The sequence below is a fragment of the Pezoporus flaviventris genome, unplaced genomic scaffold (assembly GCF_033815535.1).
Source record: "Pezoporus flaviventris isolate CSIRO_AGI_PZ_B2104156 unplaced genomic scaffold, CSIRO_AGI_Pfla_v1 ptg000020l, whole genome shotgun sequence".
Lineage (NCBI taxonomy): Eukaryota > Metazoa > Chordata > Aves > Psittaciformes > Psittacidae > Pezoporus > Pezoporus flaviventris.
In genome coordinates this window covers 1,160,636-1,176,589 of record NW_026892568.1, presented here as the reverse complement: position 1 = coordinate 1,176,589, position 15,954 = coordinate 1,160,636, and the positions used below count along the sequence as shown (strand labels likewise).

At 44.9% G+C, this 15,954-nt stretch overlaps 1 long non-coding RNA gene across 1 annotated transcript in view; it reads left to right on the top strand.

Moving 5' to 3' along the window:
• LOC133270244 (uncharacterized) overlaps positions 1-15,954 on the top strand; it is a 255,012-nt gene that overhangs the window by 215,296 nt on the left and 23,762 nt on the right. The window lies entirely within an intron of this gene.

Genomic DNA, 15,954 nt, shown 5'->3' with positions numbered 1-15,954 from the left:
AACCTTTTTTATTGTCAGTTGTGCTCCCTTAAATCCTGCCGGAAAGGAGGGTGAAGATTGAAGAAAAGCAGTCAAACCATCCCATCCTCTGGTGTTACAACGACAAGCTGATCGTATTGAGTTGTTGGGAATTCCCATGCTGGTTCAGTCCCTGCAGAAAGCACAAACGGAAACAGTGCTGTTTGCCTTGTACCTCTTCACTCCTTGAATCATGAAAGAAATAAAGAATTTCTATTCAGAATCTGGGCAGGAATATGCTGTAGGATGATGGAGCTTCCCACAATGGCTTCTGTGTCTGGTTATGGCAGCCAAGTGGTGACCGAAGAGACTCATCAGCCTCATACTGGTGCCTGAATCACAGAATCAACTAGGTTGGGAAAGACCTAGATAATGTTAAGGCCTTTTCCAACTCTAACTGCTCTGTGTTTCTATGATCCTAAGTCCAACTTTTACACCAGCACTGCCAGGGCCACCACTAAACCATGTCACTAAGGCCTCGTTGTGAGACCTGAGCTGTCAGTGCAGAGAACAGCAACCCCTGTCCCGGCGCCTGACAGCACAAGTCTGTCACCTTTGTTTCTCCCTCTAACAGGCAGGCCCTACCACGGGAAAAGACAGAACTCGGCGGCTCAAAGCCTCCCTCTTTAACCCCTGCCTGAACTTTGCATCACCCTGCACAGCGGCTGAAGGCGGCCCTGTGGCCCTCTCACTAACAGAGGCACCCAGGTGGCTCCCGGCTGCTGCCTCAGGCCTTGCTTTGAAGCCGCATCGGGCTGCTCTACCTCACACACGGGCTGCTCTACCTCACACACGGGCTGCACTACCTCACACACGGCTGCTCTACCTCACACACCGGCTGCTCCGAGGTTCCATCCCCGTGGCCTCAGCACTGTCACGGTTTCCCCTTCTCCTCGCTGCTCCCGCACTGACAGACCCCGTGCCGCCGGAGCCGCCATTTATAGCCGCCTGTCACGTGAGCGCGGCGCGGCGGGTGTTGCCATGGTTACACGCGGGCTCCGGGCTTGCGGCGCGGAGGGATCGCGATGGGGTCCTCGCAGCCCCGCGGAGGCCCAGGGGGGTTTCAGCGGTGAGGAGGGATAAGGAGCCTGTGTGCTGAGGGGTAAGTGAGAGGGACACGTTGGGATGGGCATGGTCGAGGTAGAGAACAAAAGGGTCTAAAACACTAAATAACTGACCCCATCTGGTGGGCCCAGAGGGGGATCAGTGGGTCTGGGCCTGTCCTGAGGGGCACCCACGTGGAAAAGCATCCACTGGCAAAGCTGTGCCCACAGCAAAGCTGTTCAAGGGCTTAACAGCCTTCAGGGAGCTGGGTTACCCTTTCAGAAAGCATTCACTGAGAACAATTACCTTTCACCTTCTGATGTTTTATTTATTGGGCTTTGTTGTGCCTGGTAGGGCTCCCATCGCAGCAGGTGCCAGTGCTGCCCCTTCAAGAGCACCCAGATGTCCTCTTCAGACACCTAACAGTTGAGGGGAGAGGAATACTGGCCCAGAAGCACAAGTAAGCCCCTGTGAAACACTGTGACCTGCAGGACACTGTGCATCGGAAGGGTCTGCTGTTTTAGCTGAGAAATGCTGCAAAGAGAAGGAAGTAAGTGATTATATTTTGCAGGCTTATTAATTCCCTTATGAATAGTAAAGAATTGCTGCATCTTCTTTCTGATCTCCCTTTCTTTCACAGCCTTGCAAGTCCAGGGAAAGGTCTGTGTTTGAGGATGGGAGAAAATGTTTCTAAGGTGGTTGCAAATGAACTCTTTCGTATGAATTAAAAAAGGAGGGCAGGCATCTCCCATTTAATTTCCTCTGTTTGCGTCGAGATAAGTCCGTCTTTCTCTTGTTACATCCTGCAATAATGGAAGGCCCAGTCTATAATTTCTTCTGCCATTCTGCTGGATAAGGAGGAAGGAACCTGACGTGTCCTTGGCTCTTTGCGCAGGTTGGTGAGGCAGAGTCACCCATGTAGAGTTAAGAGCAGCTCCAGCCTGTGTAAGTCCTTTTAGCAACCACCATCCAGAAGGGCTTGAAAAAAGGGTGGGTCAGGGACAGCCCATTGCGCACACTTAAAGGTTAGTGCATAGTCAGTGCACATTGATGCTGGAGGCACAAGCTCCTATTTAGACTGTGCATCTCCACAGCATCTGGACTTGCAGGCGGTGACAAACAAGCACCATCAGGCTGGTGGCATTGACAGCCTTTGTGCTGTCTTCATTCTGTGCACACTTTGTTTGCCTGTCTTACTCTGCTGAAAAGAGTTCTGTTTTAAAAGGGGGAAAATGGGAAAGAAAAGCATAGTGTCACTGAGCCCCAACAGTGCCATTGAGTCCCTAACTCATTCCCCAGCTGTTTGCTCCGAGGAACTGGAGAGTTTCAAATAGCTGGAAGCAAGAGTGCAGAACAGTGGTATATACATTTTGTAAATGAGCTCTGAGCAGTGTCCTTGTTTCAGGAACAGTGAAGTCAATAACAGCTTAGAATCTACCTCCACGTGCAGGTTGTTGTAATGGAATAATAATAAAAGTGTTCCTGGATTTTCACAAGTTCAAGCCCTAAAGAAGAGGGAAATTATTTGCCTGCCAGTCACTTTTTGTAGCTGTTATTGTAACTTTTCTCAGAGAAGGGAAGGAAAGAGCAATGTTGGGCATCTCTGGGTAATGAAGGAAAACAAAAGGGAGGAGAAGAGACATGAAAGACTAACTTCAGTTCTCTTGGCATCTTTCAGGCTTAACAGTGCTGCAGTCAGTAGTAATAATCATGTAAATAAGTTGGTACCTGTTTCAGTGGCTTCCAGTTGTAGACAGCTTTGCAAATCAAGGAATTGGTGAAGTCATTTGTTGTCTCTGCACCCCAGTTTCCTATTCATAAAATGGGACTAAGTATTCTTACTACAGGATGGGATTCGTGGAGTTGTAGGATTGTAAGGTATTTTGTTATCAAAAGCTCAGTCCCTCCTAGGGAACAGATATATTTTGAGCCTACCTAAAAGCAGATGGCAGGTAACATCTTCCATCAGATGCATAATGCTTTGTCATTGCTGTAGCTAACCCCATCACTGCCACCGTTGAGTGTGTTTGACCAGGAGCAGCTGCAAGAGAGGCATGGAAATACTTGATCAGCCAGAGTCATTTCTACAGCAGCTATTGCCTTTACCTCTATTGCCTTTTAAGGAACTTTTGACTGCTGACTTGAAGGTGCAGATGATGCCAGAGGGAATTGGAAGGAAGAAGATGGATAGTAAGTAGGAAAAGAAGAGCCATCTGAAGAGATCAAGGCTAAAGAGAAATGCAGCTTGCTGCAATCATCAGGCAGAGCAAACGGTGATTGGTTCAAAGCAAGAAGAGCCGAGGCAAAAAAGCCGGTACATATGCAGCTGCTTCAGTTCCAAGTGGTGTGCTCTGCACATGCTGCTGGAGCTCCAGCTTGTGTGACAGGACCATTCATCTGCAGGCAAAAGGGCTGTTGTGTTATCTCCTCCAAGATGATCTTGTTTCATTTTTATCTTGCGTGTGTTGTCATCTCCTGCTTTGTAGTGCTACAGACTTGTCTTTGCTACAAGCATGAGGCTGCACTCTGCAGTGTGTGGTAATTAAGTCCTTTGAGGGTCATGCATATTTTAATTATTACTTGTTTTATTGTCAAAAGCTTGCCCACATGAGATGCAGCCTTGCATTCCGTGTGGGACTGAAATAAGGGTCAACACATTCCTTCAGAACCCAGAATATTAAACAGACATAAATTTGTTTTGAGCTTTGCACATTTGAGACGAGCATAAATCAAGATGTATAATGGTGAAAAAATGTCCTCCATATGTTGGGAAGTTGAACAGAGACACTAACTCTGAGTGACAAAAAGTGGTGGCTGCACCAGAAAATGATTAAATGATTTGTTTAGCATTTATGTAATGTATGAATGCACCTTGCCTGTGTTAAAGCACAGCAATGATTGGGTTTCCACCAGCAAGGGCTGTGAATTTTAGCTGTATTCCCTTTTGGGATTCTGAAGTTCTCAGGTTCCGCCTTACACAACAGCAAAGTCTAAATGCAGACCAGTTTTTCATCCATGAAATGGAAGTTAAATAAGTCTTGACCGAAGTAGACAAAACAAGAAGATACGTAGACTAACTGGAAACATCAAGATTTGAAAATTACCTGATAGGAAAAGGGAGGGAAGGGGGATCAAAGACGTCCTAGGGAATGAAACATTCCTTCACAGTGCTTCCTGTTCTCTCTGTTATGCTAACCAAGGTAGGATTAGGTTTCAGCTGCCAAAAGAAATAACATTTGTAGATTTTTTTGGTCTGGGTAAGTGGGATAGAAAGATTTAAGACAGCTTTTTCCAAACTATTTGCTTTTTGTCAAGCAGTCAAGTCTAGTTATTGTTATTAATTTGTATTACAGAACTACTAAACTGAGGCTGGATTTCCATTGTATTAGGTGCTGTGCAAATATCCAGTCAGAGGCTGGTCTTACCTCAAAGGGCCCGTAGTCTAAATAGTCCAGACAGACAAAGGGCATTTTGCCCTAAGTTTATAGCTGCTTAGCAGCTGAGCTGGGAATTATCTCTCCTGAGTCATAGCCTGGTACCTCAGCCACTGGAGTTCACTTCTGGAGAACAGAGCTGTCATTAAAAGAAACGAGGCTGCCACCTTGTCTCCACACACAAGATAATGATTGATGCAGCAACCCCAAGATTAACGTGAGTTTGCATAACTGACTCCTGTTGATGGCTGGGTGTGTGAGCTGGAGAAACCTCACGCCACCTCTCACCAACTCATTCCTCTGTGTAGTCCCAGTGGTTTGCTTTTGGTTTGGTTTTCTGTCACGGGTTCATTTCATAGATGAGGTTCAGAAATGTGTCGGGTCTCTGTGCAGAGATGACCTTCCATGGTACAAAAGCATATTCAGATGGCCCAACTTCATCTTTAAGTGCTTGATTAATCTTCAAGTGCCTAAATGAACAGCCTGAACATACTGTTGAGAAAAGTGACAGGCAGTAGCTAGTACACTTTCTGGAAGGTCCTGAGCTTCTGAGCAGGGCCAGAGGCTGCACTCCACCCTCACCTTTCCCAGGTATCTGCCCAGCAGGAGCTGACACGTAATGCTGCCTGCTCTGTGGCTTGATAGAAAAGGAGGCTGCACTTCTGTGTAGGCTTGAAGTCTTTACCTTAGCCTCATTCTAATGCAGAAACAAAAGACCTTCTGTAGGGGAAAAAATAACCCTCTGAGTAAATAAAATAGAATATAAGTATAAACTTGAACCTGTTTATTCTAAAACTGTGGGCAATTCCGATTCTAATCCCATGTGTAAATATTTGAAGTGCCATTGTGAAGGGCTTTTCTTACACGGGAGAATTTCCTGCTGCTTGTTTTTTAAATCCCAGCCTACATGTGCACAGGTGAGTTCAGCTTTCTGCTGCGGGTATCTGAGCTGCGGACAGGGAGGTGCGTGTGTGAGCAGCACATTGGCTGTCACCCGTTTCTCAAGATGCCAGCAGTGAGCAAAGCAGACCCTCTGAGTTTGCTCACAAGAACAAACTGTAGTAAATGTTTAACTTGAGTCTTTGGAGTCGACAGCTTGTACCTTTCTTTATTATTAACCCAACTCCTGTTTTTCTTTACAGTTGCACAGCTGCTGGCACACAAGAAACAAAGGACCCTTGAAATAACTTCCTCATGGAGGCATGAGCAAAGGTAAAGTACCTTTTGTATTGTTTTAATACCTATACATGGGAAAGCAGTTGCACGTTTCTGCGCTCTGCATTTCTGTTAGGGCAGAACAACCTGTCAATAGCAAGCATTGTTTAATTGTGTCTTCTTAAAACTAAATCACTAGATACATCCAGCTGATTTCATCCTAATTTGATGCAAACTGAAAAAGTATCTCTGTACTTAGTGTAAGAGTGTGCACGGTGAATTTCTTCATTCACATACCGATGCACACGCACAAACACACACACATACACTGGTTTCCACTCCTTTTTCCCTAACACCAATAGCTTTAACTTTGTAACTATTGTTTTCCTTCTGATTGTTTTCTGTCCTGCTCAAGTCTGTAAAGGTCTGCCTCTTCTTCTCCCTGTGGAGAGGCGTGACTGCACTATGAAGATCTGAATTTACATCAGTCCTTTCACGAAGCTCACACAAACCAGCTGTGCCGTTTGTTTTGCATTCAGCCTTCACCCTTGATTGTTTTTTTCTGCTCTTAGGTAAGCTGTGAGTTTTAGAAGAAAGCTTTGTGCTGAGGCAGGCACCTCTCAGCACAGTACAAAATAACGAGGACACTTGTCTGACCACTGTTCCCGTTACTATGCCAATACAGTGTGAATACTTGTTTTAACATAACGTTAAATATCTGTGTGTGCTTTGTGATGGCTCAAAATTGACTTGCAGGGAGAAGGATTCACTTACTCAAATCTTTTTTGTATTTGCTGTGACATAAATTTACATGGAAAACAATATAATTAAACTTTAGCTAAAGCAATGCATCAAAGGCAATTTGGGTGAAGATCTAGAATGGAAGATAAAACAAGTACTTACAGACATTCAAAAAGCAGCTGTTCGTTGTGGTGCATATTATATAAATATTATATATATTACTTGGGTTTCGAAACAATAATATTTTAATAGAAATGAGATTTACGAGCAAGTAAAAGAAGAACCAAATTTTCCCTGTTTCCAGCTGCTCACAATAGCATTTTACTCCATAAATAGATCTTATAAGTCAGGTGTGATGTCCATCTAAGCAGACAATGACTCAGCTCCAGCATGTTCTTTGGGAAGACCTCAGTGCCATCTCCTCTCTGTACTTCCATGGCTGTGCTGCCCTCTGAGGATGAGCATGTCCAATATTGACTGCCATTGGCAAGAAGATTTCTACAGGCACTGCAGCTACACTATTTGTGTTTTGATTTATATTACATCAGCATTTGCAATATGGTATGTGCTGCCTTCAGAGTAAAACAGTTCCTTTACATTATCCTAGAGCTGTATTGGCAGTCGGACTATTTGCCCTGCAAATACTTAGGAATCTGTGAGCAAAGGCTTGCAGACACATTATGAAATATGAACGTGGCATGATCACTAAGCGCTGTGAAAACGCACCATCTTCATAGTTCCTGAAAAGGAACTATAAATAGGTATTTTGGAGCAGTTCACACATCTCTGATTCTTGTAAGCTGATTAGATTAGGAAAAATGACTCTGCTATTCCGTGTTTTGATATAATCCAGCTGTTTATTTAGCTCTAAAGCTCATTGGCACCCTAAGCGAGGGATGATGATGATGTGGCTACTGGGTATTTCCAAACCGTCTATCACTAACAGCTACATTTGTCATTTCACTCCCACTGGAGATTACTGAAATGAATGAGGGTATTGGTGGTATGTATTGGAAGAATGTCAGAACACAGGCCCAAGTGACTACGGGAATCTGAATCATAAGATGGAAAAGGTAAAAGAGGAGTGGCATGAATTTCAGGAGACTGACACCTTGGCTATGAAGTAAGTGGGAAGTTGGTTGTGAGCCTGTTTCTATAATGGCCAAATTCAGATTTTAGCAATTTGCTCAAAGATGAAGAGATAACAGAGCAAAGAAAACACAAACCTGTTCTCTAGGAGAATGGGAGAATTGGCAAGTTGATAAAGAACACTGTGTCTGCTCGTAGGTGACCTAGGTCAGCAGAGGATGAATTTGCCTTCTCTTTTGTGAGTTTAATGTTTGTTAAGGGTCCCTGGATTTCTGTTTCCTGAGCATTTTTTTCCCAATCTGGCAATTCTACAAAGCATATGTTGGACTTTAAACGTATTTGCCTGGCTTGTTCTGGGTGCTATGAAATGCAAATACAGACGCTGGCATCAAAAGGGGGTAGAGTGCTTTGAAGATGAAGGGCTTGACAAAGAGCCAAGGAGCCAATGGGCCAGTGAGAACTGGAATTCTCATAGGGCTAAAGGACACTATGGCTGTTGGTGAAAGCAAACACATCAGAAAGGAAACAGGGGAGCTCTTTATCGCTTTCTCTTGGCTAATTGCTTAGGCCAATAGAGCTGCTCAGCTGAAGTGGTTAATGAAAAAGTGGATAAGGAACTTACCTGCTTTTCCAGATGAGAAGGTGGGAAATGAGAAGTGGCTAAATTCTATATTGCCTCTGTTAAAAGCAGGCAAGCTTCTTGTGCCTGAGTTCACTTTTGATTCTGCTGCTGTGATAGCGCAGCAAGAATCTCAGCCCGAAAGGACTTGAGCCTCGTAGGAGTTTGGGTCATTGGTTGGTTGGGTGTTAGTTTGGGGGGTTTGCTTGGTTGTTTTGTTGGGGATTTTTTTTAGTGCAATGCTAGAAGCCACTTCCAAAGCATTCTAGTGATACTGAAGGATAGGATAGGATAGGGTAGGATAGGATGATAGGCTAGGGTAAGGGAGGTACCACCTTATACTGCTTCAGAGGCATACAAACAGAAAGCAGAAAACCACCATTTTCCAGCACCACTGCCCCATCCATGCTCAGTGGCATTGTTCAAACAAAAAATAGATTAGACTTTTGGGGGGTAAAAAAGTACAAAGCAGTGACTGCTTTTTGTGCCTCACTCCAGCTCTGAATGTGCTTCCCATCTCCTGTGTAACTCCGCAGTAAAAAGCCTCACTGGCTGCAGCAGTGTGCAGTGTCAAGTGTTAAAATGCAGCGGTAAGCATAGAAATAACAGTAACATTATCCCATGATATAATCAGGGTTTCTTTTTCAAAATCTAATGATGTTAAAATAAATGGAATTATGTTGCTTTTCTTTTTTTTTTTTAAGCCAGTAAATTCCAAAAGAGGATTTGCCCCATTTCTACAATGTGCTTAAGGACTTAGAGCGCACGATCGACTGCAGGTTTATTAGGGGCATGAGGGGTTGGCATACGGCATTCTCTGCTTAAAGCTGCTTAGAGCCTTTTCATTCTGGTCAAGGAGGGTGGTTTTTTCATCTTAATCATTATTTCTAAGGCCATATGGGGCCTGGCATTTCACAGAGCTTTTTCTTATTGCACAGAAACAGCGATGAACACTCTTTAAAGAGCAAGGAAAACTGGTGTTCTGGATAGCACCTACAAAACGTGAACTGGAGAAAATACTATACAAACATCTTCAGTGGGAGGTTTTTCCTTCTTTTTATTGACATGGTCAGTGAGAATCCTTCCAGTGAGTTCAGTGGATGTTAGATCAAATCACAGTGTCTCTCTAACTCTCCCCCTCTGCTGGCAATTCAGTTCCTGCTGTGCTGCTGGGACTGCACAGCATCTCTGAGCTCTGCAAAAGAGTCTTTTAAGAAGTATAGCAGCATTCCTCATTTGAGTCAAAGGTTGGAGCGCAGGAGAAAACTCTGGGGTGGTGGAAGGCAGGACAAGTATTAGATGCTAGGGAAGGACAGGTAGATTCTGCAGTCTGGACAATGCTTTGTGCAGGAAGATCAGGTGGTTGTATCTGGAAAGTTTATCCTTTATGTGTGCATGACATGAGAGTGGTTTGTGTGACAGGGATATTTTCCTACTCAGGTTTCTCAGCCCTTCTTCATTCTTAATCTGCTCTGCACGATTCTTTGCTTTGTTCTGCACAAAGGCATGAAAGTTACCAAATGTCAGTGTTGGACTCTATAGGAGGAAGAGAAATCCAGTCCTTTAGGTAAACTTTTCCTTCAGTGTTAGAAGTTCCCTCTCTCAGTAGCAGCAGCATTTCTTTTCAGTGTTTCTTCTGGCTTGCTGTGAGTATATTTTAAATATATGTCAGAGAAAACTGGGATCCGGGGGGGTCCTGCTTTTGAACAGAAACTGAAAAATCTCTGTCTTTGGTGGAAAAACTCTGGCCTGAAAATAAGTGTAACAAGTATTTGTAGTGTAGTGGGAGGCTGTTAGATCCCCAGGTATCTGCTCAGTTCCAAAGGCAGCTGCTTCCTCCTCCAGAACCAACCTGAAGTGCTGAACCAGTGCAATGGGAGCTGGGTTTATTTAGGTGTTGGGCAGATCATTTTGCAACAGTATGAAACTGTCTCAGCCAAAAATGAAATGGCTGATGTCGATGGAGATGTATGTCTGAGACAAATGGAGCTCTAACCTTAATTAACCCAAAGGAGAGTCCTATCTGAATTGCCAATGGGATCGACAGCTTGCACGGGTGCTCAGTTTTCTGGTGTAATTCTATGTGCAGAAATATTGTTTTGAGGAGAATGCACAATGAATATTTTACTGAAAATAGGTCTTAGATAATATTTTCTGTTAACTCAGAGGAAAAAGACCCTTTTCTCTATGTCCTTTTAGTGCTGATGAATGGTTCAAGTGAGACATTCAGAAAAGGGTTTGCTGGTTTGGGGTGCAGGCACATTTTCAATACTCGGGCACTTTGCCTTTTGTTCTTGGCTCAAATTCAGAAAACCCTCTCAGGTTAATTTGTTTTCCAGTACGAAACCATGCGGAACCTGAAGTGAGAGACAGGGATTTGCCTCTTCTCTTTCTGCTGCAGGATGAGACAGCCGGGCCGGGTCGGAGCAGGCAGGGCACGGCAGACCCTGGCCCGCGAGTTGCTCTCCGCTGGGAGGGTTGAGGTCCCAGCGGGATCAGCCGAGGGCTGCAGCGCCCTCACGTTACCCTTGCGGGGGGGTGAGCGGAGCCCCGGCTCCCAGCCTGGGTTCGCGCAGTGCCGCCGCGCCGCGCCCGGGACCCGCCCGCCGCCGGCCGTGGTGCTGAACGGATAGCGCCGCCCCGCCCCGCCCCGGCCCTGCCCCGCGGAGCCCCTCCCCATGTGGCGGAGTCGTTTGTCCCGAAGGGAAGCGGTGTCCCAGGGCTGCTGCAGCACTGCCTGGAAGCAAAGGTGCTCGGAACAGTGGGCCCGCCCCAGAGCTTGCTCTGCTGTGGGATCACTCGATCATTCAGGTGGGAAAAGGCTCTGCCAAGCCCGCCACTAAGCGACATCTCTGCATCCCACATCTACGCATCTCTTGGACACCTCTACGGATGGTGATTCCACCACTCCCGCAGGCAGCTTGTTCCACTGCTTGACAACCCTTTCAGTGAAGACGTTTTTCCTAATATCCAACCTAAACGTGCCCTGGCGTAACTTGAGGCTGTTTCCTCTCATCCTGTCACTTGCTATTTGGGAAGACACTGACCCCCACCTCCCCACCTCACTCCATCCTCCTTTTGGGTATCTGTAGAGATCGATAAGGTGCTCTGACAGCTGTAAACGCTTCTTTTCTCCAGGCTAAACAACTCCAGTTACCTCTGCTGCTTCTCACAGGACTTGTGCTCCAAACCCTTCATTAGCTTGAATGAAGCTCTGGACATGCTCTAGCACCTCAATGTCTATGGACAATGTCTGCTATGCTCCATGGAACTTAGTTTCTCCTCCCCAGTAACAACTGCTGAGATTTTAAGTATTACAGTAGTACTTAACACCCCCAGTAATGGTCAGTTGTGCTGTTTCACCAACACGGAGCAAAGAATTGGTCTCCAGCCTGAATTGCCAAAGCTTAATTAGGTATGACACACATTACTCCTTGTGCTAAAGTGCTGCAGGGGGATGTTGTATGTTGTTAAACAGCTGCTGGATTCTGCCCGAGAGGGAAATCTATTTATGAGTTGTATTTTGGGTTGTAAAGTTTGCAACTGTGCTTTAGGAAACAGCAAAGCTATAGAACCGTGCTGAATTATTAAGACTGTTCAGTCACACAAACAATAACCATAAAACAAGGGGTCAAACACAGGCTGGCCCCATGTGGGTGGTGCACAGGGACAGCAAGCACAGGTCATCTTGAGTGCAAGGGCTACTGCTGAGCAGCAATACCTAAGCGGGCAGAGACCATTAACAGTTACCCTCTGGCCTGTGGAACTGGCTGGATCCAGGCAGCTCAAAAATAATATAACCCCACTAGAGAGACTGTGCTTATGCAATGGGAAGTTCTGGGAGAGATTTCCTGGCTCACTAAGTGGGAGTGCAAATGTTAGTGAAAATTAAGATTTCTTCTTCAAGTACTTTGGGAAAACAATGACCTCCTGACTCTCGGTAGCATCTTAAGAGCAAGGGGTTAGCTCAGCGGTTGGCAAGGGCTGGGCTATTTCTATTTATCAAGTATCCCATTTGAATTCCCCTGCCAAGAGCTGAATATTTAGGATTTCCATGGCAACATATTTCTAAACCCACATTACAGTCAGACTGATGCGTGTCACCTGATCCAGGGATGCAGGAGGTAGTGGCTGAATTTATTCAAGCAATCACATTCTCTTTTCCAAGGCTAATGCACATGAATACTGAGTTAGCAAACTGAATTGACAGGGATTCCATCTCAATGAACATGTATAATGTTCCAGCCCAGGAGAGTAGCATTTAATTGATGAGTGGGATTATATTTACATAGCAATTATAACAAAGTCAAGGTTGGCTTTACATGAAAGACTGTTTGCTGTAATATCTTGGTGCTTGGTTGTCCAGGAAAGCTGTTCCTTTATGGGCAAGAAAAACACATCAGACCAGATGCGGGCAGCTTTTACATGTGCTTCTTCTCATACTCTGCAAATACTCACTTCATGAAGCCAGCTCAGTAGTCGCATTGTGGTTGCCTTAGCTACACACATCAATTTACTCCATTATAACTTAGATGCTGCTTGATTAAGTGCACAAGTTTTAATAGTTATTCACTGCTATCCTCAAATGGCTGTTCGGTGCCTAATGTAAAATGAATAAGAGCTCATTCTAAATCCCATATAAGTCAATGGGCACCTTTTTCCTCATTTCATTCAGAGCTGGAATTAGCTATCCCCGCTGCACTGCCCCCAGATATTAATTCTTTGTCCTCAAAACACCTTTGCAAGGTAAGGTAATGCTACTGACTCACAGTACTATGACCTTCAACCAGATGGAAAGCTGGGGCCAGAAAGGTCCCAGGATCATCCAGTGTATACACAGAGGTCCTGACCCTCATCATCTCTTCAGCCTGGATTTCTTTCCATGGAAAGGTTAATGCCTGAGTTGTGCTCTAATACAGAGTTGGGTTGGGGGGGCGCGGGGGAAGCAGCTGGACCTTGAAGCTAGGAGGCAATTCCACTTCTTGTAGTTCTGTGTAGTCAGAGACCAAAAGCTGTATTCAGATGTCTTCTTATGGGGCCTAGCATGGAGTTAAATTCTGCTGCTGGCTCTGGAAACAAGAGGGTGGTGATGAACTCAAACTATCTATTACCTATGCACATCACCTATCTATTACCAATAGACATTGGGAGGAGGAAGAGCTGTACTCAGAAGTCCAGCACAGATGCCATACTCATCTTTCTTCATTGACTCATATGGGGAGCTGGATCCTGACATCCTTGAATTGCCAAATGGTCAGAAGTGATCATCCTTCTCTGACAACAGGCAGAGTGGTTTAGGTCCATCTTTGTTACCACACTGGGAGGATATCCCCAGGTGGCTTGCCTGAGGACATAACTGTGCTAGAGACAGGGAAACAAACTGAGGTCTCTTGAGTCTTCTAGCACAAAAAGTTTTCTTTTCTTGCTCTAAGCTTTCACTGCTCTCACTCTTATTGCCATGGAAATTGTCTCCTTAGCTCCTATTGGAATTGTCTGTTGACATCATTAGTTAAGCACATAATAGATAGCTGAACCGCTCTGATATTTATTTCAGGTCAACAGCTATTAAGACTCCAGAAACAAATTGGAAAAAAAACATAGACCTTTTATTAGTAGAACTTAATTTAACTGTATTTAAACTTCATTAAGGAGTAAAAAAAAATGACCTTTCTTAATGCACTCTTTCTTTATAAAGTATGAAATAAGGATATTAGATTAGTTTGATCCTGGTTCTTATTATGCACACACAGTAGATGAGAATGCAAAAATTCCCTCATTCAGTTAGATACTCTTGGATGTCAAATCAAAGACCAGGTGCTCCACAAGCCCATTTCCTTTCTTCAGTGTTTTATGTTTCCTAGCCCTGTAATTCCCCCAGGAAACCAGGAGAAATCTTAATTTCTTACCTCCCCCCCCCCCCCCCCCCCCCAAAGTAACAGCTCTGGTCATTTAAACAATCAAGCACATGTTCTTACACTGTCTGCACCTCATGCTATCCATAAATGGTGATGTGGTAAGAAAAACCATGGAGGAAAGGAAATGACATTAACCTTTTCCATCTGATAAATAAGGGCTCTATTCAGCTGCAGTAATCCACATCCTTCCCTGGAGATCCAGTTAATGTAATACCTAAGGGCTCAGTTCATTTAAAATTATTTCCACACTGGCCAGCTGATTTCTTGGTGAATTATTCAGTCCCCAGACTGGAATATTCTCCCTGTGCAGCCCTTGTAAAAGGGCTGGAGCTCTTCTGTAGCTCCCAATGACCTCTCAGGTGTGCCAGAGGATCTGTGACACTCACATCTGTGCCCTCTGATAACAGGAACTTCTTTGCTGGTTTTCAGGGGACCACCAGTCTGTAGGCACTGGAGATAATACACCCTATCCCATTTGCTGCTCCCCTCTGCAGGAGGCTTCTCACCTCCCTATCAAGCTTTAAGCACCTGCAGTTTATAGGTAGTAAAAAGAGAGTTTGAGCCTTGAATGGGTGGAAATTTAGAGCAAGGGGCTCAGCCAGTTCAAAAAGGCAGCCTAGATTATGTTGTTGCTGGGTTTGAGGCGATGGATGTGGATCAGTGACCACTGCAGGGTTGCTTGAATGATCCACAATCCCAAAGGCTAAAAGCTGAGAATTAAATTTGTGGGGTTTTTACTCCCTTTGCAATACAGAGGTGGCTGCAGGGCGATTGGTGTCTGCTCAGCTTATGCCTGCCCAAGAAGCTTGCAAAGACAAAGGGCTGTCTGTGTGCATCCATCCAGGCAGATGTTCTAAAAGGAGGAATGGGGAGCAAGGCTTAGAGAATCCAATTGCAAATCAATGGGACACACAAGTCTACAACCAGTAGCAATATATGAAAATCCCAGATTTATATTAGTCACATTGATCTTTAGTTGATGAAAAACCATGGGGATCTTCTCATTGGCATCAAGACGTTTTGGATTAAGTGTTACATTAGAAAAAGTGTTCTTTCCTTCTATTTTTCAAAGGGAGTGTAAGTAGTCGAGGGTAATAAACCCAAGTTGTCTGCAATTTTGCAACCTTTCTGATGCTGTAATAAGCTGTGCTCTGAGGGTTCATTATTAGTCTGTCTTGAAACTTGCTAGTGAAACAGGAAAAACAAGAAACCTGACCTCACTGCAGTGCTTAACTGAAGTGCATTTATTGACTGATTTTAAGCTCTTAACAACAACTCTGTTTGCTAAGAACTGTGGGCTTGTGTGGACCTTACCTGCTGGGGTAGACACAGCCACACAAAGGCATGTCATACTCCAGGCTGGCGTCACAGGGTTGGCTTGGGGTTGAGCGGGAAGCTATAGCTGGAGGTTGGTACCTTCCCCATTGCTGCAGTGCTGCTGCTCAGCTTCCCTCCCCTTCCAAGAGCCCATGGGATGACCAGCCCCAATGGGGCCAATATGCCAGAGGTGAAGTAAGAGTGTTGTGCTGGGCATGTTTTCAGTTCCTACCTCTTTGGGGCTGGGGCTGGAAACAGGGGTCAGAGGAGACGATTAACCTCTTTGGATCTATCCTCCCTCCATAAGGATTCTGCAAGTTGCAATTCTTCAGAAGGATCTGGATCTTCAGCCTCACAGTGCTGGGGGGGGGTGCACACTGAGAAGTCTGTTATACATCAGTGCCAAAGCAAGCTACAGCGGGATATCTCTGCTAGTAAATCTACCTTTGATACTGTAATGCCAGGACTGGCACGTACTTAATGCTAATACAGTCTTATCCCCATCCCATCTGTATTAGAAATCAGGGCAGAAACATAAAGACCATTACCATGCTGTAACCTTAAGAACAGTTTCTCACTTCATAGAGGCACTCAGCAGGCACTGGTGCATGCAGCCATGATT